The sequence below is a fragment of the Mastomys coucha genome, unplaced genomic scaffold, assembly GCF_008632895.1.
Source record: "Mastomys coucha isolate ucsf_1 unplaced genomic scaffold, UCSF_Mcou_1 pScaffold14, whole genome shotgun sequence".
In the NCBI taxonomy this organism is placed as follows: domain Eukaryota; kingdom Metazoa; phylum Chordata; class Mammalia; order Rodentia; family Muridae; genus Mastomys; species Mastomys coucha.
In genome coordinates this window covers 69729423-69757074 of record NW_022196896.1, presented here as the reverse complement: position 1 = coordinate 69757074, position 27652 = coordinate 69729423, and the positions used below count along the sequence as shown (strand labels likewise).

At 38.5% G+C, this 27652-nt stretch overlaps 1 long non-coding RNA gene across 2 annotated transcripts in view; it reads right to left on the bottom strand.

The window, feature by feature from the left end:
• LOC116088357 overlaps positions 1 to 27652 on the bottom strand; it is a 196335-nt gene that overhangs the window by 26851 nt on the left and 141832 nt on the right. Inside the window, exon 3 of one of the 2 annotated variants that reach the window (XR_004117866.1) lies at positions 13355 to 13476. The exons of the other annotated variant lie outside the window; for it this stretch is intronic. This is a non-coding gene — a long non-coding RNA (uncharacterized LOC116088357). The remainder of the gene's footprint in view (positions 1 to 13354; positions 13477 to 27652) is intronic. 2 annotated transcript variants of the gene reach the window in all.

Sequence of the window (27652 nt, the reverse complement as noted above, 5' to 3'; positions counted from 1 at the left end):
CATGTTGCAGTATCTTTTGGGTATATGCCCAGGAGTGGTATAGCCGGGTCCTCTGGTAGAACTATGTCTAATTTCCGGAGGAACTGCTTAACTGATTTCCAGAGTGGTTGTACCAGTTTGCAATCCCACCAGCAATGAAGTAATGTTCCTCTTTCTCCACAACCTCTCCAGCATCTGCTGTCACCTGAGTTTTTTATTCTAGCCATTCTGACTGGTGTGAGGTGGAAACTCAGAGTTCTTTTGATTTGCATTTCCCTGATGACTAAAGATGAGCTCCCAGGGTCTCAACCACCAACCAAGGTCTGCACATGGAGGGGTCTGATTGTTCTGGCAGCATGTGTATAGTAGAGGATTGCAAATTCAATCATCAATAGGAGGAGAGGACCTTGGCCCTGTGAAGGTTCTGTGCCCCAGTGTAGGGAAATGCCAGGGCCAATAAGTGGGAGAGGGTAGGGTGGCAGACATGGGGAGGGGGAAGCAACAGTGGTTTGTTTTTGTTGTTTTTGTTTGTTTCTTTGTTTGTTTTTTGGAGGGAAAACTGCGAAAGGAGAAATTTACATATAAATAAAGAAAATATCTAATAAAAAAAAAGAAAGGAAGGAAGGATGAGAGAGGGGAAGAAGAAAGCAGCCAGGGATGGGGAGGTGAAGAGAAGGATAGGGGAGGAATCTCTGCACAAGGCATTATGGGACAGGAGACTGCAAGGTTTTGTAAAGACTTGCTACAAGTTATATTGTATATACATCATTTGCCTTTGATTTATTTTAGGGCTAAACTACTGTTTGAAGCTGAAACAATCACAATTGCAAGTGGTGTATGACTGTAGATGTGACAGGAATGGTGTTGTATGGATGAAACTGCATTCAGAAACTTTGGAATATTCTCAGAGAATTGAAAATAAAAAAATTTAAATAAAAATTAAACACTGAAAAATGATTTGAATATTTCAGAATATCCTTTAGAGAGTAACCTGGTATTTGAAAAACACAATGGTTAACTTGTTTACAATACAGAGCTGACATTCAGCAAATTTGAATTTATTAATAAAATTATATTGTCAATTATCATCACATCCCTGAAAAACTATTGATTACTATAAAGAGTAAAGTAAGCTCTGTGTGTTTTATTTTGTTGTCTACAGAAGACATTTTATACAATATATATTATATACTAGCTATGTAATATGTTACAAAATGTATTTTATGAAGAATGTAGCAATATCCAAAAATATAGTTATTACATGATTCTGTATGGTTGATATATAATCCAGAATCCTTTTGTTTGAAGTACTTGGATATTTCCTGGAAGTCTGGTGATGTTATGAACGGCTGAATCTTACTAGTATGGATTAATACATCAACAAGAAATTTAAAAATAGTTTAAAGTATCATTTTCTCTGTCTTCTTAGTAGAAAAATTTTTTCTTCTTTAAGGGGAGTCTAGAAAAGTGGAAATGATTCATACTGCATAATATTACTTCCTTGAGTTTGTGTCTATTTACATAAATTAACATAATTTGACAAAACTTTTATTACTGTGTAAGAGTGATTTTAAGCATTTCTCAGGACATGCAGTACTAGGGTCTTAGGAAGGTTTTGTGGATAAATGTAGACTACATTTGTATTGATTCCTAACATGTTTGATGCAAAATTTCAGGGACACAAATTAAGAGAAAAATAAATGATATTTACTGAAAATTTTTTTGTTTGTGTTTGTTAAATTTTTTTTATTAAAGTATAAGAAAAAGGAGAGAAGAAAATTTGTTTTTAGGGACACTTATTTTGACTTAAAATGCATTTTTAAAGACCCACACAAAGTTCTCTTGGCAGTCTAAATGGGTCTGCTTACCCAGTGACAGACAGACAGTCCTTGAGAGCCAAACCCACCAATTTCCACCTAGTTTTGCTGTGCATTAAGGTTATGTGTAGCGTAGCATTCATGCCTTTGTCCAGGCTGTGAAGTATGAGAAGCCTGGGACCGTGGTTATTATTAGGAATAAAAACTGATGTATAAGACAGAAATAAATAGGTATGTAAACAAAACATGTAAGCTTCCCAAGTATAGAATTAGTGCCAGAATCCCAAGTGGGCAGGTATGTCTGACAGCCCAAATCAGAATTTCCATTGGAGGCAAATGAAGGATGACAGCTAGTCTCAAACTCTAGCCACAATCAGCAGTGTGAGATGAGGGGTTGCCTAAACTTGAATCAGAATCCAAAATTAGGGTCAAGCACACATGGAAAGGTACACCAGGGAGTCCAAGTGGGCAGGGCCTGAGGACAGGAGACAACCCAGCATTGGCAGGCTCCCACTGGGGCTTTTAGAGAGGTTTTGCAGATAAAAGAAAGCAGGAAATCAGGGGTGGGGGCAGGGTCAGAAGGGAACTGTGCCCTCATCCCTCTAGGGCCACACCTGGCAGCCAGGCCCACACCCAGAAGCTGTGAAGACTCTGTGACAGTTTAGTAGATGTTAGCCATCACAGGCAGACCAGTTCAATTCTATATTTGTTTATATAGAAATAGTCTCTTCTAAGATACTAGTAACTTCAAGGGGATTTATTTATACTTACCCGTTACTTAGTAATATACACTCAAATGGTACTTCTAAAAGAATGAAGATTTCTTAGACTCAGACAGACAAAATGTTAGAAAATGTGTATTGTTTCAAAATGCCATTCTTCTATCTTTGTGCTTAGTTTTTTAATCTGTGTCTCTGGGTCTAAACTTAGTTTGTCATTTCCCACAGAGTTCAAAGCACGGGAGAAGCTCTCTCCTCGGCTCATGGAATTTCCAGCAGACTAGCCATCTGCTTCTCCCGATCTTTGTGGTTTGGGCTCTCTCACACCCAGCAGTGCTCCATGTACCCCCACAGAACTCTACCTGCGGCCGGTTTTAGGAGTCTGAGGTATTTTCCAGGCCAATATCTCTTCCTACTGCCTGCAGACCTCAGAATGTGGTCAATAGTTATGCAGCCTCAGCAACTGGTTTAAAGAGCTGTAAAAACTGGAAGAATGATGAGGTAGCCTCCAGAGCTTCCTATGATAAAGGTAAGTCGGTTAACCTCTTATCAAGAATCAATTTCACTGAGCAGTGGTGGCGCACTCCTTAATTCCCAGCACTTGGGAGGTAGAGGCAGGTGGATTTCTGAGTTCGAGGCCAGCCTGGTCTACAGAGTGAGTTCCAGGACAGGCAGGGCTACACAGAGAAACCCTGTTTCTAAAAACACCAAAAAAAAAAAAAAAGAATCAATTCCATTTTCCTATGGGAATCCTACTATGCTTTCTCAATTGGGATCAATCTCATCTGTTTAAGTATCACAATACAATTCTACCCATCTATCCATCCATCCATCTATCTATCTATCTATCCATCATCTTTCATCTACCTATAATTTATCAATCCATCATCTATCCTTCATCTATCATCTATCCATCATCTCTCTTAGCCAAGTATCTGTACATCTATCTATGTATCTATTATCTATCTATCCATCCACCCTTTATCTCTCTTATCTATGTATCTATGTACCTATCAATTTACATCTATCTATCTATCTATCTATCTATCTATCTATCTATCTATCTATGTGTCATCTATCATAGATCATCTACTCATCTATATATCAATAATTAACACTGTAATAAAAGAAAATTTTATTTTTTATTTTAATTGATTAGGTAATTCTTCTATATGTCTCTCAACCAGAAAATAGTCTGTACCCATCTTTCCTCAGTACTGTTGATAACTTGCAATTATTAATTTGGAGCATCTGTTTATTAATGGGTAGTTGATGACTAGGTAATTGGACAGGTAAATGAATGGGTGTACAGAAGAAGACTAGGTGGAATATACAATTGAATATCATATCTTGTTTATTTTGTGGATTCAGAGCACATTGCTCATTAGTATGGGAAACAATAACCCTATTGCCTCTCTGCCTCGACCTGACATTAAGAACTTTTTAATTTAAGCTACACTACTTAGTAAACGGTCAGTATTTGCATTTTCTGTGCTTTGTCCTAGAACCTATAGTAAATTGATCTCAGTATATAATAGTTTCAACAAAACTTTCTAGTATTGGCATATAACTGTCATTCCTACAATTCTGTACCATTTAATCATCAACAGAGTTGCCATTACTGGAAGAGGACATGTGGCATGGCATGATTCATGTGTGAAAAAGAAAAGTGTTTACATAAAGGACCAAGTAAGCATCCAGGTAAAAGGACTTCATAATTATTATTGTTTATAATTAGAGGCTTTCACAATGCTTTGATTATTAAATTATTCATTATTAACTCATAGATATTTAGCCTTCTCTTAGAGTATGACTATCTTTACATATTTAAAATCTTATACGTAGTTGATATTCATACTTCGGTGGATCCTATGTAGAAACCAAAAGTTTGCTCTATCATGTTTTGACAATTTAAAAAAAAATTCATGTCTCCATCCAAAAACGTCCTTGATATAGTAAACTGATTCTGGCATAGGTATCATAATTCGGAAAAGTGTAAAAAAATGCTTACAGAGAGCCATAGCTAATATCAGAGTCCTCACACATCGGATGTAGAGCATCACGGAGCTCATTGTAGCAGACCCTACACTATAATTACATTACACACATTTTAAATTATCATGATAATTTAAGACTGCAGCTTTGTTTGGGGCTTAGATTTTCCATATTCGTTCTCACATGTGAATCATTTAAATGGTTGAAATAGAATCTGTTTAGCTGTTTTGAATTATATGAATGAAAGAAAATACACTTTCTCTACAAAGCAAATTAAGACATTTAAAGATTCAAGTGAGACTGAATTCATAAGCTTGAAGTTTTGGGAGTAAATATGAACTTAAAAATATTTCCTGATTTCCTTTGAATGTGATTTAAAATTATAAATGAACCAACTCTTCACTATTGGTTGGATGAAATGATTAAGTCAATGATCTTCATTTTGCTCTTACACAAATATTAAAGTTCAAATGAACATAATAAATTATTTAGCAATTTGACATATTTCCAGTTGTATATGCTCTGTATACATTCCATACCAGGGGTGTCTAGGTACCTGATTCTTCTTTTGAACATGATTGCTACATTTATGTCTGAAATATAATCATTTAGGGTGGGAAAAATTACAAACAGTCATCCAGAGTAGAAGTTGTACTTGTGTTGGCAGTGGATATTTTAATTGGAGACTTAGATATCAAATATTTTATGTTTTTTTTTTTAGAAATAAGATGACCTAAAGACCTCTATGCCGCCCAGACTGGACTGAAAGTTGAATACTCCTGTGTGCCTAGATTATAGGCACCTTCAGTTACCTATTTATGCTACTTCTCTATTTGTGCTTTGTAAGGAGACTTGGCAACATTTTCAAGCACTCACAGAAAAGATTTAGAACAAAATATTAAGGAAAGGAGAATTCCTGTATCTTTCCCATGATTGAACAAAATCAATTTTCATACATTAAAGTTCATATCCATGACCAAATTACTCCATGATTTCACTTCTGTTGTGCAAACTCTACTGGCATTGTTGCCCCTTGCACATTTACTTCCAGATTCAGCAGGACCTGGAATCATTACTTTGAACTTTCACTCAGTGATATAAGTACCTCAGATTATTATAAAACTCCACGTGTTAAAGCTGACTCTCTTGGCATTTATAAAACAGCCTTAGCAACAAAAGGCATTGGATGTAAATCCCTGAGGACTCAGAGCAGTGGCCAAGCCGGTCAGGCCTTCAACCTTCAGTGTGTGATCTAGATCATGCCCAGCAGATCTGTCTAAAAGGGGCTTTTTAGACACTCACCAGAGCAGGAGTACCCCACAAGGATGAAGTTGTGGATTATCCACAGAGTGAGCAGAGCAGTAAGGCCAGGTTAGAGGACTGTCCTTTCTCGGTTGGCGCTCACAAAACTGCTTCCTATCTCCTTTACTTAAGCCTAGGTATTCCATTAAAATATCTAGTAGCCAACAGGATGCCTCTTTCTGAAAAGCTACCCGCACAAGACCTTCAGAGCTTTCCTCATTACTAAAGAGGAGTATTCTCTCTTCTAAGAGTGCAAGTATTAGCATCCATTTGGACACCATCTAATTCGAACAGAAGCAGACTTGACTGGTCTGTAGGTCAGCACCACAGGTGCAATGTCATTATTCAAAAGCAATGCAACAGGATAATGAGTTTGTCTATACATGTATAACTCTGAAGGTGCAGGGACAGAGAAGTTGCACAAGGCAGTCATCCCCCTGGCACTGTGTGCAGCATTTGAAACCATGCTTCATTTGAATATCCTGCTCATTTGCTTCACGTGGACCTGTGCTGGCATACCATTGCCAACTGCATGGAACTGGCATCATCTCTTTGTTCCTTTGTCTCAGTTTTGTATTTCAGCAAAATAGCCTGTAGAATCTGCTGCAGACTTCTGAGATTTAAATCAATCTAGGTAGGATTGGAGAACAAATAATAGGAAGTAACTCTTTTAGTTGTTCTGTGAATTCCTATTTTTAGATACTACACTTAAACTTGTAGGTCCACTTCCTGTTCTTTGTTGTATATGTGACATCAGACATCTAACACTTGTGAGACAGCCATATTCCCTGGGCCCTCTCCCCAGTCCTTCTTATGGGTGCATCTCCTCCTTGGTGAAGAGTTGGCAACACTTGCAATCTTGAGGGTTGTTTCTTTGTTTCACTTCTCAGCATTTTGTGCCTGTGCAGAAAGGTATGTGTCAATTAGATTTGTAGAACCCAAGCGTTTTGCCCAAGATGGCAGGTATCAACAGTATCAACAAGGAGGATAGCAAGCCAATTTAGATCTATAGGTATCACATATTATTAATGTTATTTTATTAAATGAATTTGTTATGTTTTGCGGGTCTCCCTCTAGAGCCCTGTCTAGCCCAGAAGTTGCTAATGTAGACCAGTCTGATCTTGAACTTGTGTTGGTCTTCCTCCCTTTATTTCCTGTGTGCCAGGACTGTACCATCAAGCACAGATTTCATTATATTTTCAGTTTTGATTTTTGGTGCTGGGAATCAGCTCAGAGGCCCACACAAGCCAAAAAACAAACAAACAAACAAAAAACCAAACTATACTATTGAAGTATACTCCAAGACCAAGTTATATATAGTTATAGAAATTCAATAATTTATATTTTCTATTACTTGTTAAAACGCAGCCTCACCCAATCGGGGTATGTGAGACTTTAGGAGATAGTTGATATTTGCCCCACCAATTTGATTGCCACTAGCCATAGGAAGTATGACTGTGTAACAATGTCTAATTATTTTTTCAATTTTAGTTACTGTCTTGAAATCTGAAGCATGACTGCTCTAGAGTCGTTGAACATGTATTTGGACCAACTTCCATCCTCTGCTGTGCGGCTGAGGAAGTTGATTCTCTGAGACATCACTCTTCCATCTGTGAGGCCTCCTACCTCATGGGGTTGGAGAGAAGGGTAGGAATAAGATGCCAAAACTGAAAAAGAGTGCCCTAGCACAGGTTAATCACTCAGCATAAGCCAGCTCTTAGGATCATGTTTTGATTCTGAATTTCACGGAAGTTAATCCAGTTGAGCTATGCTTTTCTTAGATTGGCAGCTAACATAAACAGAATGGAATAGTGGCTGAGTCAGCAAATAGGCTTGCATTCAAGTCTTCCATGTAGCAGAAATAAAGATGGATGGAGTACTGGATGTTTCTCTTATGGTAAGGAATGTAAGCGAGGAGCGTCTCTTAGGTGTACTCCTCCTCCTCCTTCTCCTCCTCCTACTACTACTGTTACTACTGCTACTACTACGACTACTACTACTATGTTGGTTTCAATATCTGCATGGTCTTTTAAAGGCACATTTTTAAATTGATGTGGTATATTCTCGGTGTTTACTTGTGAAAACAAATCCAGAGAACACAGAAAAAAATTTGTCTTGTATATATTTATAATGCAAGCTATTTCTCCATTAATTGTACTCCTAAAGTTACTCAGGCTATTCAAACTGAAGTAGATAAAACTTTTAGAGTTAACTGTCTGTTCAGAGTATTGGAAAATGAAACATGAACATTAACAAGTCTATAAATAATGTGAAGTTTTGCTTTTATTCATGAATGAAATGTCTCTAATTAGCACGTCCCTTGGTCAAAATTAACTCAAGCATTTTAATAGGCTGAGCTACGGAGAGGTGCCTCGGAGAAGAGACAGGGAAATGAGTCAAGCCATGCGAGTCCCGGGAACTCATCTTCTGTCTCATGTCATCTTATGTTTGAGTGTGGATGCTAAATTATTTCAAAGTGGAATCACGTGAAATAAGAAATTGCCTTAAATGAGTGCTTCATAGAAAGGCTGATCTGGAGTTGCAGCAGGAATATTGGAAGCAGTAAAGCAAGAATCTGTTCGTGGCATGTTCAGAAAGAAGCAGGTTTCAGCCTGTTAGGTGTTGCTCAGTCAGGCTGCTCTATTACAAAATGCTTTCAGAACTATGTTGAAAGTAGGTTGTGTGAAGTCAGCCCTTCTAAAATGATTTTTTTTTTGTAACTGAATTTAGGTTGTTTGAAAATGATCATATATATATATATATATATATATATATATATATATATATATATATATATATGTAGCAATGTCAAGGGAGGCCTGTATCAGCTAGCATCATCAACAAATATTTGCTGAGTTCTGGGTATCTAGATATGCACAGTGTGATCAGGGTTTCAAAGCAGGTGGGAATGGAATGCTTTTTCCTTTAAAGTTAAATTCTTCAATATGATCAATGGAAGCCTGTGTGCCCTGTCCAGGCAGCCCTGAGATTATATGCAAACATGCTGTGTGAGTGAGAACACAGTCACTTTTATGTGGAATGCAGACCAAAGGGAATGTAAGATGCATCAGTATTTTTGAGGTGTGTGTATATGGGTAAGTGATCCACCAGTTACTTGTGACTGAAGAATGTTAATCATTGCCATGCATGTGCCCCATCTAAAGGGAAGCTGAGAAAATTGCCAGTTCCAAACCGAGTTTTCAGTAGGATGGTACTCTCCTGATTAGAGAACACTAGTATGGTGGACAGACAGTCCTACACACAGCACAGTGTGGTCAGTGGGACTCTCCCACAATACAACTGGTGTTGTATTAAGGTCAAAGGCTTACATCCTACAAAGTTAACAATAACTCAGACCCATGGTCTAATTTGTCTTGGTTGGACAACAGAGACACTAGATTTGTCCTGAATATTGGGTTCTAGGTATATTAGTGTATCCCCAACTTTTCTTTCCATCAGTCTTTCTCCCTCCTCCTGATTTCTCTCTCCCACCTGAAATTTTTGAACAAACTGTATGTCCTTTATCATACAATAAGTAGACATATATAATATTTCCTTCTAATCATTTTTAAAGAATACCCTTTTTGGCTTAAGCTGCCTTCACTCCCTATCTTTACAGAGCTAAGTACCACCAGGATTAGATTGAGATAATCATTCATTTAAATACAGGGCACAGGGTGCTCTTTCACAGTTGCAGGTTTTATACTCTTCTGGATTTCTCTTTTGCTCCCTACAGAGCAGTTGATTCCACTGCAGTATATTTCTATGCTTAGAGGTCTTTTTATTGATCACAGAATATAGCTCCCTTGTAAAGAGATGAATATATAAATTGAAATTCTAAAAATAATTTTCTGTGATCACCATGATTTATATTGATAATGTCTTTCTGCATGGGGTTATAGTCATAACTATATTTAGCATGCTGAGATGGAGACATTGCAAATATGGTGCAATTGCTCACAAAACAAGGAGCTTAGAGATTTGCTGTGGCCAGGTGGTCTCCCTTATGGACTTTCAGGGGCCTTGTGTGCCAGTCTGTCTGTAGGACTCATCCATTGCGATACAGATTCTCTGACAGTATTACAATGACTAACATTTTCAAAAGAGTCAATATCATGCTTATGACTGAAACAAGAGTATCTGCTATTATAAAATAAAGATCCCTTCTTCCCTTATCATGTTCCTTTCTTAATGGGAAGCCACACCCTGTGGGATGGAAAGACAAGGAATTTTCATCACTATACTATTCTGCATATTCCCTTGGTTATTTCAGCATATAATGTTGGATTTTTGGGGAAAAGACTTAATTTGAAAGAGACTTGCTAGCCATCTTAGCATATCTGGTAGCAATAGCTGGGCATAAGGCTGGTTTCCATTGGTGTGTATCCACTGTGACCTTCTATGTTATGGATCTTCTCTGCCAGCCTTTCCACTGATTTGAACAAGAAGAATTCACAGAACTAGTCCTTGTGAGTGTTCTGGTGTTTTGGCTTCATAGGGCTTTCAGATTTTACCTAGATACTCCCATAGCACCTCACTGTGCAGAAGCCTGCTAGAGAATGTCAATCCAGTGAGAGAAACGAGGGAACTTATAAACATCCAACATAAGCTGTTCCATGTATGTAGGAGGCCTCTCTATCTGGAGGGTAGGTGAGTTGGCTGCTGATTGCAGGAACCTCACATTGTGAACATGAAGCTGAGTATGTATAACTCTCATTTTCTTTTATTTTATTAAAAAGAATTAGTGTGTGTGTGTGTGTGTGTGTGTGTGTGTGTGTGTGTGTGTGTGTGTGTGTGGTGTTTTTACATGTATAATGGTGTCCCCAGAAGCCAAAAGATTGGATTTCTTGGAATGGACATTATAGATAGCTGGCGATGAGCTACCTGATGTGAGTGCTGGAAATCAGACTACAGCCTACTGAGAAAACAGCTAACTGCTGTGCTGTCTCTTCAGCAATGTTCTTTGTTGCTCAGATCATGTTCTAACCACAAGATCTGGGTTAGTTCATTATTTATTATGATATATCTGATGTGTTCCTGAATTGTTAGGGGGTCCTCCAAATTTTGGGATATTTTGACCTAGAGTTAGGAATTAGTAGTATGCTTCAAAAAGTGAAATGATTTATTTTAACATAAGAAATGAGGTGTTCTAAGATTTTCTCAGAAAAGAATTATATTCTAGCATAGCTAGTATATAGTACATAGTAAATAGCATATAGTATATAATATTACAGTATGCAGTATATAGTACATAGTAAACATATAGTATATAGTATTACAGTATGCAGCATACAATATATAGTATATATTATTTAGTATATAGTATATAGTATGGTTGCTAAAAAAGCTATCTAAGACTAAATTAATACAATCATCTAATTCAAGTGTCCCAACACATGGAAACATGATTATGTCATATAAAATCAACTGGAAATCATCCATCTTCCATTTAAAATATTAATGGCAGACTTCTTGTGAATATAAAATGTCAGAATCCCACTGACTATATGTATACAATAATAATTCAGGTAGTGATTAAATGGACTATTTTATTGCATGAATAATATTGACCACTTCTAACAAAACAGACTTTGATTTAGGAATTTGGAACGCAACCACAACATCTGTAATGAAATATAACTTTCCTTCTCTTACAGACAACATTACAAAACTTTCCTTTTAGTCTAAGCCACAATTCTTTTAGAGGTCTAAAATGTTGGTTTTATTTGGTATTATTAAAAAGTCAAAATAAAAACCAAATGACTTGGGGAAGCTTTGAACTTGCAGATACAAGGTTAAGGTTAGCCTGTTCACTTTATGTCCAAACCAAAGTTTAAATCTTTCATATTTCAATATTTTTCTCGTGGACATTCTGGGATTAGAACTATAAACTCTGTAAGCATGTCATAGCACGAAATGGAAATAGAAGGCCAGAATGGTGCTTCCTGCTTATAGACTTGTATCAGAGATGGAGACAGAGCAGCATATTGTAAGTAGAGAATCCCCAGGCCCTGAGGCTATAAAGGGAAAGGTAGAAAGGAGAGCATACCTGAACACCAAAACATATCTGAATTCTGGTAATATGTCACCTCAAGAGAATCACATGAGGTCAACCTCAAAAGACAGCCACTAGTATCTCCGGAACTCAAGAAGTCTCTTACTTCTCACCTACAGGAGCTCTTATCTAGAAGGCCTCATTCATTTGCAAGAAACCATGGTGAGGGACACTAGGGAACAGAATGCTTCAGAGGTGGGCATCACTTCCATACTCCCTCACAACAAAGTGGTGACTATTCTTATAAATGGGGGCCAGATAAAGATTTAAATGATGTTTTTATTGTTGTTAAGTTTGGGTTGGATTCTATCCCTCCATGTGTTTGTTGCCAAGATTATTGAGAAAATGTAAGTGGAAGTAGCACTTTCCTTTAGAGGTTGGAATTTCCAACAGGGTGCCCTGTTGGGATATTGCTCATTCAGAGTTTTTGATATTGTATTGGCAGAGCCCATGCTCTAGTATTTCTCTTTCTTGTTTAGTCTTTGTCTTTTCTAGTCTCTTCCTCATATTATTATATTAATGTCAGTGGTGGCTAAAGTGTTCTTTGGTTCCATTTAATGCATCTAGGTTGTACTGCTGGAGAGAAAGGTGTGTCACTAGTGAGCCAGTGGGTCCTGATGCTCTAGCCTTCAGTTTCTGCACACAGTGGGAGCTCTTCACCCTCACATGTAGGCACGTAACAATCAGAGAGACTGAGGTCTTAAAAGACAGGATAAAAACATGGAAATGACCTGCACCAAGGCCAACATCTTCCAGAGGATGAAATGCAGCCAAGATTTCACATGACTCACTGGTCACGTATGATAGAAGTTAATTAATTTATGTTTACTAGAAGTTCAGCAGACCAGCCCTGCAGCGTGTGACAATATGGTGCACATATGAGCATGCTGAGTGACTCTAGACATGAAGTAGGGGCTTATGGGAGGGAGGATGCTAATTATTTCTTTAACATTACAGACTTTTAAAGTTCTCAGTTAATTATGCAAATGATTTTTTGAAAGAGTTTTAAAATTCTAGTTGAGGAACTGATTAGAAGAAATAACTTACACCATACAAAAATTATTCCTTTTGGAGCTGGAGATATGGCTCAGCAATTTAGAGCATTTGGTGCTCTTGCAAGGGATTCGAGTTCAATTCCCAGCTTGCACATGAAGTCTCCCAACAGTTTGTAACTTCAGTTCTGAGTCATCTAATCCCCTCTTCTGACCACTGTGGGCACCAGACACCCACATGGTTCACAGATCATCATGAGAAAAAGCATTTATAAACATAAACTTAAACAAATCTAAAATACCTTTTCAAATTATTCCCTTTATATAAAAAAGAACAGGGTCATTTTGTTCACTTTATTCCCATTGGTTTCTGTGAGAGACAGTGTATTCCACTGACCTGTTAGGCTGGATTTCTTCTATGCCTTCAGCACGGGCATGGTTATGTAACCAGCTCGAGTCAGCCACATGTAGATATCAGAAATTTCAGGAGCTAACCTGGGATGCAGAATTTGAAAGCAGATTTCTGTGTGGAGATGGCGTTCCCATCAGCCTGGGTCTGGAGTAACTCAATAGACCAGGAGACTTTTGGTCTATTCAGGTTCCATCCATGGTTGAACCTAGAATGGAAATTTTAGTTTGCTTCTCACAGCTCTTGTGATTCTTCAGGCGGTGAGGTATCTTGACGAGATCCAGACCATCTGGCAGGAATGATACATTTTCTGATTAGTGCCCTATCATCTGGGTCTCCCTCTGAGATTGGACTTTTTCTGGCAACTCTCTAAGACTTCTGAATCTGCATTCTAAATGCCAGCACTGAAGAGATTGCCTTGCTCCCAGTGAAAACATAAAATGTTGATATAATCCTCTCAAATGTTCTGATAAACTATGGCCCAACAACATTTATCCCATTCTTTTACAGTCCTGGAAGATGGCCACGTTGACATACCAATGTTATATTCATAGATCCCCAGACAGTGAGGTTTATAGCATATGTTTCTATTTCAGTTTTGTAAATCAGTTATAGCAGTCAAGTCAGTCATAATGTTCTGTCCAAAACAGGGGACGATTCTGGACAGGCATGTGGGGTGAAGGATTATGTGAGAGAACCAAGTGCTGTGGATTTAAAAGGAAGTGTATTGATATTGTAGGAGAACAAAATCAGCATATCTGAGATACAAAAATAGCGAATGTCTCCGCATTAAATTCTATGAATCCCAGTTTGATCTATATATGATAAAATATTCAGGGGCTCAGAGGAATTAAATATTTTAGTTAGAGAAGGATATTTTAGCTAAAGTCTTTTGCAGTCTTTCTCTCTGAGATGAACTTGACCCAGGGTCCAAAAGTGAGATAGTCAGAACAGGGCAGGTTCAAGGCCATGTATGAAGGTGAGTTCCAGTCTCTGTAATAACCCTCCTTACTGAGCTTCACAACTCTCAGTCACTACACTTTTGAATTATTCTCTTGAGATAAGTCAGGTACTACGTATGGGCTGGATAGAAAATAAAATTGGAATACTGGAAACTAAAAACAGAATTGCCATATGGTTTAGTAATCCCATTTCTGGGTACATATCCAATGAATTAAATCGGGATGTCAAGGAGACATCTGCACTCTCATGTTCATTTCAGAATTATTCTCAATAGCCAAGGCATGGAATCATGGAATCAATATAAGTACCCATCAATAGAGGAATGAATAAAAAAATGGATATAACACACACACATACACACACACACACACACATGCACAATGGAATACTATACAGCCTTTAAGAGGAATTAGATTCTATTAATCATGATTATGTGGATGAGAGAGGAAAATACATCAAGTCAAATAAAACTAGCACAGAAAAATTTTATATGGTATGATATTTCTATATGGAGTATTTAAAATGTTGAATTCAAAGGAGCTGAATAGGTAGGTAGTTATCAGTGGCTTGGAGTAGGGGAGTGAAAAGGCATTTATGATGAAAATAAAGTCATTCAGTTAAGATTATAAGCACAAACTTTAGTGAGTTTTTGTACTGTCTACTCAACATGGTTAATGATATGTTTCAAAATTTATAAACATAGATTTAATGTTTAATATTTTTATCATACACAAAAATGTCAGCCTTTACCAGATGTCTTAAAAACCTTGACCAGTTATTTGTACAATATGTACACAGACCAAATATGAAAATATATGTCATAACCATGCATAATTATTAATCATCAAAATTTTTAATTATGAACATTCAAAAAATTGAAAGATTGTAACAAAGTCACATCAGAGTTTAAGAGGCATCTGTGTGTACACAAATATGTGCATGCATGCATGCATGCATGCATGTAGCAGGATTGACAAGAGTTTTTAAATTGAATTTACTGTCAAATTCTGCTCTTGCCTTAAATGGCAGTCTGTAATGAAATCCTTGAGAAGCTCCATGTGAAGAGCCAGCTTGGATGTGGAAAGGCAAACTTTTGCATACTCATGTTTCCAGTTATAAAAGATAATCGCTAGCCCAGTGGGTAATGGTTGTTTTAAACCATAGCAGTGCAAGTTTGAAAGTTTTCTTGAGTATCATCCTACAGGAACAAAACAAAATTCATATAACTTATGTAGTTGTAATTTATCCCAGATAGATTTACTAACACTCTGGTTTTTTTTTTTTCAGTCTGTAATATGGGTGTAGATATTTTGTCTTGAAATTAGTTGACTATCATGTTAAATAGAGCATGTGCAAGTGTTCTGCCTGGAGAATCAGTTCATGGTTGCAAGGTGGGCTTTTAAATGCCTGTTCTCCATAATGTAGCTTCATTCAGATCATATCAAACTTGACTTTCCTATTTGGGAGTCACTTCATGTTAATGGCAGACTAGGAACATAATAATGTCATTAGTACCAGTCAGAGCTAGTGAACTTGCTTCCTGGTTAAATTATGATTATAAAAACGATGTTGGTAAGTATGAAAGGAGAGTGTTTTGTTCCAAATCATAAGCTTGATTATTTTCAAGAAAAAAATAATTCTCAAGCAAGAGCACGTGTTCACAGCACTTAATTTACACATGTATGTGAGTCACTTGAATATAATATGATAAATGCAATTTAAGCCATAAGCATTACAATGATTACATTTTAAATATTGAAATTCTTTTATGCTTGGTATGGTTATCATTCCTCAGTCTCTATGTGCAAGTGCCCTGTTTGTTAGCCATAGGAAGCTGCAGCAGTGAGTAGTGTTTTCTCAGAGTAGTGTTTTCACATGAGAATGTGTACGTATATGCTGTGATTCTTCTACTGTGTAAATTGATTCTCAGATTCACATACATAGATTCACACTTTCTCTATTGAGAAGCACTGCCAAGTGTGTGGCTAATAGCTATGGCATCTGTGTGCAGGACTTCAAACTTAGGCCTTCAATGGAGATGCACAAAAATTCCATTTGGCAGCCTACATGGTATGTGACATCCACACCCACCCCATATGCGTTAGAGGTACTCCACTTGATGTCTTGACAAATTCTGTTTGTTTGTTTGTTTGTCTCCTAAAGTAGTTGCTTTCTTGAAGCTCGGTTTGTTATTTCCTTAAATCCTATCTCCCCCTGCTGGCTGTGCAACATGGAGCCTGCCTAGACAGCATAAAAAATGACCTGCAGAGGTTGGAAGCAGCTAGCAAGAATAAATAAATGTGTATAAATGTTCACATGTGCACACATGCACACACAGCAAATCCAAGTTTTTTGGCAGTGTAAATTGTGCCTTGGATTAGAACTTTTAAGGCAGGAGTTTATAAACAATTTTTTAAAAAATTAGACAGTAACACAAAAGTCTCAGGTAAGAGTACATGCTTGTTCATACAAAAAAGTCAATGTGCTGTAGTCATAACTTTGACAGTATATTGTCATATAGATGGTTTGCTATGTGACTTATGGGAATATGAAGGAAACACACATCCCTAGACCTGTATGCTGATGCACATATTGGTAGTCCAAAATCATCAATAAGCTAAGAAAAAGTTAGTGTGTTTTGTAATACCTTTGTAGACTTGTCACAACAGAAAGAGGTGTATGGGTCTTTGCAGGTTTCTCACCCTTTGTGAAGTAGACAGGTCCTCCAGTTAGGTCATTGAATATGTAATGTGGAAACATTCACGAAGACATACATGGAAGCACAGGAAACATCGTTTTCAGAACTGTGTCTACATGGTCTGCAATTTACATTAAATTGCTATGTTTTGGTTAAATGGCACCTTAGTTCCCAAGCAACTCTTTCAATAGTTGTTTCTTTAATTATTATTTAATTTTGTGGTTATGACTGGTTTTCAGTTAAAGAGGGTACTACTGACAAATTCAATTAAATGAAAATAGAGGACTTAATGGTCCATGCTAATGCTTCATTTCATACATAATATTTTATCATTTTCTGTGCAAATTTGTAATGAGTGCTTGGTTTGTATTAATAAATGCTTACATTTGGGCCACATAAAGTATAGTAATTAAAATATTTTGCTAATAATATTTACTTATAAGTGGTCTAAAAACAATTAACCCATTGATTCCAATTACTTTTTAGAAAATCAACTTTGAAGAATATGATTCTTTGGCATCAAAAATATTCTCTCTGTTCTACTCTTAATAAAGCACCCTGGGTGCTCCTTTATTGTATTTTAATAGGGCTTGTAATGCATCTGCCACAACACAGATTGCATAGACTAATGGCAAACAAAAATTTTAAACAAAACTACCACTTTTTTGAATTAGGAACAAAGGACATGTGTTCCAGATCTGATTTCCAAATATTTAAACTGAGAAATGTAACTGTTTATTGTATTGAAATGAACAAGAGTACGCTGTCTTTTACTCTTTAAAGTAAATGTTTCTCTATGGCCCTTCCCCCCCTTATAACCTATAACAGAAGCCATCTGTAGACAATTTACATTCCTTCTCATACCGAGAGAAGATATTCTGCCTTTCCAAATGTAGGAAGATCTTATTTACAAATATACCACAGAACCTGTTCTTCACAACTTGGTCTGCAAGAACAGAGCTCAAAGTCAAACATGTTCAATGTGATACTTATAGGCAAAACAGGAAAATAAGAATTTTATCCTGTAATTTGTAAAGTGGGAATTGATACATTTGCCTAGAGTTATTCCATTTTCAACATCAGATGAAGACAGGGTACTCACAGGATTTCTGAAACGTCTCCTTCAGAACTGTAATCAAGATATCACATCTCATGAGAGCTCCAATAGGAAAATTCAACATGTCAATGACACTGTATGATGTTATTTTCCCCTTGGTACATTTCATCATTGATTCTGAGATTAAGAAGAAGGAGACATAGAAGGCTAAAGTCACAGAGAGTGTTGAGGTTTTAATATACAGAAAAATGAAAGAAAAACACTTGAGATAACCTTGCCTTTAAAGATTACTAACTATGAAGACAAACACAACAGAGTCAGAACAAACTAAACTTTTGAAATCATTAAACCTTGACATGCCAAAAAAGTTAGGACTCGTCAGAGAAACCTTGTGTTTGTAAGCACTTGGAAATGACAGTTGCTGTTATTAGGGTATAGCAGAAAGGGGTCTCTGATGGAGCTTCTGTAGGTTTCTTCCACAGTTTTTATGTCCTTTTAAATGCATGGCTTTCTGGTCTGAAGACAGAACCATGAGTTATTACTATTTATAAGGTGGATGAACAAACATGTCTTCTGGCCAGAGACTAATAACAGGAAGACCTGTTATTGCATTTCATAGGTGCTTTTAGCAGTTAAGATATATTTTCAACTCATTTTCTAGATCAAGATCATGTTCATGATCTAGATTTCTGGAAAATCAAGCCTAGTGATTTTCATTTAAGACTGACACTTTGACTGGATGTGGTGGCACACGCCTTAAACCCCAGCCTTCAGAAGGAAGACACAAGCAGATCTCTGTGAGTTCAAGGTCCATCTCATCTAAAGAGTGAGTTACAGGACAGTCAGGGATACACACAGATAAATCCTATCTTGGAAAACCAAAAAAGAAAAAATACAGTGACTGAATAATTTTTAGTGGTTTGCCAAGCACATATGTCCTGATATCTTCATATGCATGTATAAAGCAGAATGGGACTTGGGACATAGAAGTAAATGTACATGATCAAAGAGTGTATACCATCAGAATAGATAACCCCACCATGGACCAGCTAGAGATCTCTATGAGAACCAGTGAAACCTTTAGCATTTCCTGTGTACATCACCTGGGGTCTCATGAGCATCAGAAATGACAGAATTGAGCACAGGGTCTACAGAGGCTCCCTTCTTCAGGACTATGTGCTTTTGAGGAAATGATCAGATTTGATGGTGCAGACACAATATTTCACCCCAACAAAGTAATTCAACTAAACTTGATCTTTTTCTTTTTTCCTCACCTAATGGGTTCCTTCCTACTCACTAAAGTGATTAGCTGTATTTCTCTCATCCTGAAATGTAGGCATGTCCGTAGGTTGGCCGTAGGTACCAGTCCTTGGGCCATCATATCTCAAATACTGGAAGCTTTCATATTAAAGCATGGGATGCATGAAGCTAAACCTTTTAATAGTGTTAAATGCAAAGTTAACATTCAAGTATATTTCCCCTTTTCTAATCACTGAATTGGAAAGCATTTTTTTTTTCTAGCCCTTAAACTAATCTTCCTGTTGTAGAGAAGGCTTCTTTCAAAGTATTCATGGCTGAATCATTTCCCCTTTGGAAGCTATGCTTGCCCAACAAGATCTGCTTCTGCATCTTACATAGCAAAACATGCCAGAGCATCAGGCGACTGGTGCATTTTACAGACTCAGGTATGCTTGCTCTTTTCATTTTATGCATGTAACAGCCTCTCAGTAACTGGTGCCTCAAATACAGAAGATGTGAAACTCTGGTGTAGGTTTGCCTTTAGGGAAGTGGATAAATATGCCCATTGAAGTCCAGGTCTGGGCCGGAGTAATCACTGAGAAATGAAGCCACTCTGATTTAGAGTGAGGAGGACATGACTGAGTATTGCCTAAAAAGAAAAGGAGACAGGCACTTGGCTCTCATGGCTTGTTTTATAAAGTGTCTCTTGTTTGGGAATTGATGAAGCAGGGATTGACACCCTAGTAGCAGTTCTTAAATAATACAATATTGAACAGATGAAAGTATGGCCCGTCAACCACATGATCACACAGAAATCTAAGCCAGGAAAGCTAAGAAGTCTTTAACTTGCCCTTTCATTGATGCTTAACACTGCTAAATGAAATAGGTGTGAGTGACCTCTGTCTGTAGCAGCCCTCACGAAGAGGGACACTCCTTATATATCTACATGTCACCTTGATGGCCTCAGTCTCATCTGAGCCCATGGCTCTTCCTCATCCCTTCATCCAATGTCAGGAAAGTCTTACTCACCCTATTTCTTTTCTAGCTCTCTATTTCACTCCCCTTACAAGCACGTTCCTTTTACTGTGGGCTTTGGCATTCCACGTGCTTATACTTGCACACTGTAACCATAGGGTCAGCTGTCACTCCAGAAACCTTGAGTGCTACTTCCTGCTTTACAGCACAGTAACAAAAGAACTGAAGCTGGCCCATCTGCTCCTGAGGCCTACATTTTAAGGTTTTATCCCCATTTAAAGGTTTTAAGGTTATAGCCCCATTAAAAGGTGTGTGTTTTCTGCTCATTGCTGTCTGAATGATGCACAGTAGAGAGGAGAGGTGGCCACTGCTGCTGGGGGGACAAGATACGCATGCTGGCCCAAGACCCATGCATATCTCATTTGATTACCAGAATGAAAAGTGTCTAATCATCACTTTAGTCATAACTCAAATTTCTAAGTAAAGTAATTTAGTTAGAAGCAAAATATCTCACTAAAGAAAACACACGGCCTTCAGAATGTCTTGATCTGATATTTGTAAACTGAGAAATTAAACCTATAATTCCCTAAGAGCCATACAGCCTAGTAAAGATATTTATTTACTATTATAGTCATTGGGAGCCCTCCTTGCTTTGTTTTGGTTTTGGTGTATGTCAAGTTGGAGTAACTGAGAAGAGATAAAAGAAGGGGAAGCCATATTTTCCTCTCTGAAATGATGATGTAGATGGTTTAAAAGGCCTGGATTTTAACAAGTGGGAGTTTTGCACCATTACTTTGACTATGCCATTGATCCTTCCTAACAAGAATCACTTATTGAATGTAGCATCTAAGATAGTGGGAAGCTGTCTGAAGCAGATCATGGCTTTGGTGGGGGAAAAAGTTTGGTTCCATTATGACGGTGGGGGCTCAGAGAAAGCCCTTTCATATGAAATGTACCTAAGAAATCAAGATTATAAAATAAATACAAACATACTCAGGTCTTGTTTCAGGAGGCAGTGGTATACAGAGCCAACTCAACCCAGGGCAGAGCCATAAGCATTTGTTGCAAGATGGCAGTCAAACATGAATGGTTGCATGAAGAGGTGACTAAACATGCTCTAGTCAAGGGTTATTTGTAAAGCAGGAAGGGCACACTGATTTCACCAGTGGTTTGGTTCTGGTAAGAACTAATTAAATGGTAAGTAGAAATTTAAAATGTAAATGATACTATTTACTGAAATTATTTACTCTACTAGTGACTTTATTTTATTTCTCTAAGCTAATTCATTTGCAATATGTTTTTATCCAAGGGTTCTCTATGTTCTCAGTAGGACTTGCCTGGGATTTAAGTAAGGGAATATTGAGACGACACGGAGTTTGTGAAGGATTGTGTGTAGTCCATTGTTAGTTGTCTGCACTGGCTTTCCATGTTTGGAATCAATCCAGTGTATCATACCAGGGTATTTGGAACATGTCTGTTCAGCAATGTCCATGTGCTAAAAATCCTCCCGAGAGTTCTACTGAGAGAGGATTAAAACTTGTCACTCTGCCAAGTGGCTGATCTTTGTTGGTCCTCTGCAGTGCACAGAGATGTGAGAGCTCATGTTACAGGTTAATTGCTTTCAGGGGCAGAGTAGCCTGAGTAGGGTTTGCCTTGGCTTAGCAGAGTATTAATAAAGAAACCCAACACAACCTGACCACCAATACTAGGGGCAGAGAATTCTGGCAGACCAAGGCAGCTGAGGGCCTGTGGGAAAGCCTAACATGCTGGGCCCATCTGATATGCACCATGCAGAAGGAGTTTTCTCTGATCACCATTAGTGGTGAGCAAAAGGGACCCGTTCTCTTCAGTATTTGTAAGAATCAAACAAATAGTATGCAAAACATTATGTTTCTAGTGAAAAACGAGAATGAAAACAAATTCAAGGTTGCAGACAGAAATCTGGAGGACGGAGACACTGCCCACTCGGTAGATTTCTTCAGCTGACCACGGTTCTGATTACTCAGCTTTACCTCAGCTTTTCTTTTTCTTTTTCTTTCTTTTTTTCTTTTTTTCTTTTCTCTTCTTTTTCTTTTTCTTTTTCTTTTCTTTTTTTCTTAAATGAAAATAAAATTGGCCAGGATTGAGACTTGGATCCCAATTTTATCCACTGCATTTTCTTTTCCTGGCCTGATTATAAACCCCCCGGGGGAAAAAATCAGCATTCTTTGTACAGTGAGAATAGTGCGCATCTTTCTAACAGCCTGAGCAATACTAATTATCCATTCTGTACTTAGCAAAGTAGACGGCTGCGACTCCGCACGCTTGCAGAGTCCGCGTATGTGGAGGTAGCTGGCCCGTCAGCGTTTCCATTCTGTGGGAAATGCTTGAATAGACTTAAGAAACGGCAAAGCTGCCTCTTTTGCTTCAATCTACATTGCAATTTTAGCAAGCCAGCATTACTCTGAGCAGTATACAGTATATCCTAGTGTACACAAAGTCCAATTTGAATCTGTGGGATGAATTAAAATACCATATACTGAAGAGCTGTTCAAAAATAGTAAACTACTGTAGCTACCAGCTGCAATCTCTTATTTTGCTTTAAAATTCTTCTCCATTTAAATAAGGCCAGCATATGGCTTATCTGAGCTATACCTCTTAATAACAGGATAAAACTGCCTGGCTTGGAACATTATACAGCACTGCTTAAGTATTTACAAGGCCTAAGGTGTATCCCAGAGGGAGAGGCAGCATGCACAAGGCATTGTCCATAGTAAAAACAGATATGTCTAATGTTTTCCAGTTATGCTGCTGCTAGCTTCTCATCCTGCATTTCTACTCCAGCGGTTCTGTAGCAAGAAACATCCATAGTAACAATGTTCAGACCAGTGCTCCATGGCTGACCACCTAGAAAGAACTGGTCTGTGTTGTGAGTCTGGGCCCTGAGCATAGCCCCTCAGCTTTCTGCATGGCTTGTGCAGGACAATGTCCCACACTCAGTTTCAAAATGTGCTGTCAGTCAGGGCTCTGGCACCGGCATGACCTCAAAGTGGGGGAGCAGTCACAGTGCGGCCTTGGTCAGTGACTGGTGGCCGGGTGGGTGAAGTGAGGTGGAAGGGCGCACTTTGGGGGAACCGTCATTCGATTTTCCCATGCTCTGACAACTAGCAGTCCACAGGAGTTTTTCTTTCTTCTGTCTTCCCAGCTGGCCCTTTCTGCCCCTGCCTTTCCCCGTTCACCTCTCCCCCACCGTGCCCTGCCTTTGCTGAAAGAAAAAGACCTAAGTGGCACAAAAGGCCAGGGGTAGCTCGGTTTCAGACCCCAGGGCAACATGTGTTCAGCGAACAAGAGTGTAAGAAACACTGCATATAGCAGTTAAGGCTGTAGACATCCGAGGGTCTGATACAGCGCTCTTTGTAGCCATGCATATTTATTGACATTCAAAGAGGTTGGGCTGCATACCAGACAACAGCTATTGAGAACACAGGCAATCTTAAAATGATTAAGGCCCCGGAGTTTACTAAAGACATGGAATGTAAAGAATCACGAGAAAGCCATAGAATATTAAAAATATTAATAATGTCAGTTCTAATAATTCAATATGAGATTTATTGTAGCCCAATACTGTTCCAAATGGCATACCCTGTCTTTTTTTTTTTTTTTTTTTTTTTTTATTCGAGAGTGAACAAAGATCACGGAACAGATTGTAACCTGGGTAAATTGCATGTCTGTTTACAATTGTATTTCACATATTTTATATATCATTTGCAAACTATTCCCCAAAGAAATATGCATCAAACTTTTGTGGAAAAAAAATTGAAGATTTGATGACAATCTGCTTTTGCTTTCATTTGTTTCAGATGCTGCTGAGATCTTTGTATCTGAGTGCAGCGTCCCAGACTGGGGATCAGTGGATCCTTTTGTTCCTTCTGCCTTTACATGGATAAACTACATTTCTTGTAATGATATCACCACGATTAAGTCAAAGGGATGGGGGAAACAGAAACCTCCCCCAGAAGACCGAAGTTCACATATGCATCATCATAAATGTCTGATCAGATGTGTGTGTGTGTGTGTGTGTGTGTGTGTGTGTGTGTGTGTGTGTGTGTGTGATCTGCCTCTAACCCTCACTTGGAAAACTCAAGTCCTTTTCCCTGATACTAGTCCTCCCAGGGGTACAGGATTCATGAGCTCCATGTCATCACAGAGACATCTTAGGTCATGATTTGAGGAGAGCAGTGAAGTGTTTGCAGCATATTTGGGAATGTGTTTTTGTAGTCTGCACTTTAGGAATGGGAAACTACTCCCTAGTAATTAATTGGTACAACTGATTCAGCTGTCAAGATGGAGCCTTATCTTACCGTGGCTGTTTAACCATTAGAACAACCAGTGGTGACTGCTCCGGAGTGTGACTCTCAGAGAACACGGGGAAAGGGCAGAGATTCAGAACTGCTTGCTAAATGGCTTCATACGGCTCAGCCTTGCAGTATATTAATTGAAGCTCTCTACTTCCAAGTCAGCTCAGAGATCAGACAAAAAAGCACTCTCTCATTAAGGAGAGACATTTCTATCCCACTACAAATAAGGGCTCTTCTATCATACTCAGGCTAAATACTATTGTACACTTGATATTTAATTACTGTTTGTACTTGAATTTAAAGCATTAAAATACATATTTTGTTTAAAAAAAGCCTTTAAAAATCATTATGGGAAAAAATGTATCAGCACTCTCATGTCAAGTTGTGCATAGGCATCTAATAAACATATGAAATGTCTAATCGTTGTGATTAAAGATAATAAAGTCAGGGTGAGCTGTGGCTTAGAAACTAAACACACACATTTCATAGTAAATGATAAGGATCACTGGAGAGGCCTGTTAAGGAGCACGGGAAAGGGAGCAGTTACTCATTGAAAACGCTTTCGGCCACTCTTGACCTTTGAGTTTCCAACTTAAAGGACACATAAACAACACCATTCTCCAGCAAGTTGCCTCGATAACCTGCTGGAAATGGGACAGAATATCCTGCAGCCATTTGACATGCACAATTTAGCAATTATGTGGTTGGGGAGGAATGATTTTGTTAAGCCACTGGGGACTGCTGGTGTTTACAGCCTTCGGAGATTTATAGAAAAACCTAAAGTCTAAGCAGGGCAGAGTCAGGATCACAGTAGCACAGTGTGAGCGGACAGTCTACAGGAAAAGCAGACTTGGACAATTTCACGTACAAACGTCAACCTAAACTCGAAAGAAGGAAGAAAGGGAGAGTTCAAGGTCTTGAGCTGAAGTTACCCGTTCCTGTATTTAAATGATGGATGTCTAAATATCACAGGAAAAGTATTAAATTACAATTTTTTAAAAAAATAACTTCCTCTCCAGGTGAAGAAATATTAATGTTTATTTTGCTTTCCAGCTAAAAGAAGTTGTCATTTTTCTCCTAGCTTTGAGACCATTACAATTTTTATTTATTTTTTATTTTCCAGGACATGCAGAAGTTACTGGCAAGTTGAATAGAGCCATTGCTTTAAATATTTCAGTCTAATTCAGAATTCCTGATTTGTTTCCTCTGTGAATAATTTAAAACTCTTTTCTTTTGTTTAGTTTCCATGATAGGAAAAATATGGTATTTACATTTTGCTTTTAAAAAGACAAATAGATTAAAAGTAGGGATTTTTTCCTCATCATAAAGTAAAATTATGTACAAACTTTTATATCTTTTACATTCAAGCACAGCTTAGCCCTCTCAGCACTCCATTCAATGGGAGTGGATCCCACAGTCCTGTGCCCTCATCAATCAGGGACAATTGCAGCAAGCATGACTGGGCCCCCTCACCCTAACCCATTCCCTGCTGCTTGGGCACTGCCTGCCAAATGTTGCAGGAAGTGACTGGAATATGCACAGTACTCCAGCCACACCCTCAGGGTGCTTGGGGGTCACTGCCATCCCCACAGAGAACCCAGAGCAGCTGTTCTTTAAGCCATGAGTCCGAAGCTCAGTCAGCCTGCAGAGATCCTCTCTCACAGGGATCTGTGATCCTGCCAGCTCAACACATGCCATGAAATCAGCACCCCACTCCCTCCTCTCCTCCCAGTGTCTCGTCCAGGACATTGAAGTTGAAATGCAGAGCCTAGATTTCAGTTTTGTTTTATTAAAGCAAAGAAGCCAAGCAATTCTTTAAAAAAAAAAAAAAAAAAAGAATTGTCTGAATTAGATAACGAGTTAATTATCTATGGAAGGGCATACAGACATGAAAGGAAGGGGCCATAGTGACAGAAGCAGGAGACGAGGAAAGATTGGTTGGCACAGAAATTGGCTCTTGGTGCTCCAAGGACCTCAGAGTAGACTCCCGCTTCCGATGGAGCCTTCATGCAAGTGTGATTTCCAGCATATGGAATGCAGAAGGATAGGGCTCCCCAAACTAAGTCACACAGAATTGATATTCACCCGTCGGGACTTCGGAACTTTTGGGGACCTACCTGGCAAGGAAATGTATGTGAACATGTTCCACAATGCAGCAGTTCCGTGATGGCTCTTGGACTGTGCCTACTGTGCTCATCTTGAGCAGATGTACTTTGTGCCTTGCAGCCCCTGCACAGAAATATTGGCGGAAACTCTCCTGCTTTAAAGGGACTAAGCAGGAGGATTTTCCATGTGCTGAGCAGCTGAACAAGAGTGTGCACGCTGTGCATGATTACCGAATTCCTGCATCGCAGGAAGCAACACCAGTGATGCCTTTGGTGGTATTTCATAAGGAAAATTGGGAGGGAAAAACTGGTTAACTTCATGTTAATATTAAAGAAAACCATTTGGGTTATATTTACTAACTTGTTTTCTTAATATATCGGACCGTCAGACCGCTTTCCGAAGGATCATACACACACAGGGCTATCACCTGGTATCTGCTGATCTCCACAGGATCCTGGCAGGTACCCAATCATGACTGCTATCCTAATGTGGAAACTTCTTAGTTAGTATCCTGGGTTGGAATCTCTAAATTTTGTGTGAATGATGACCCTGTCAGGACCTGCTGTGCCTTCTGATGGGATAGAAGACAACTCCGTGTATAGATGTGCGCCAACTGACAACATACGGGACAGCAAATCGGGTGTTCCTCTTGATTCTTGACATCAATCAGGTGATCTCTACAGTTTCCTTATGTCTTTGTTGAGGTTCCTAAGCAATGATTGCTGCCCTCCCAGGCCCCAACCACCCAAGGCACATTCTGCTTATTCTTGGCTTCCCTCCCCAACCCCCATCTCTGGAAGACTCTCTAGAACTGAAGTGATTGATCCCTTGCTTCTGCACCTTTCCTTCTGTCTTTCACTGACTAGAATGTAGGTTTACTGAGACAGAGGAATTGATGTTGTTGTTATTGGAGGTGGTGGTGGTGGTGGTGGTGGTGGTGTTTATTAGTCTATCCCACTATACAATCGAACCCACACTCTCACCATGACTCTTTAAATATGTATTGAGT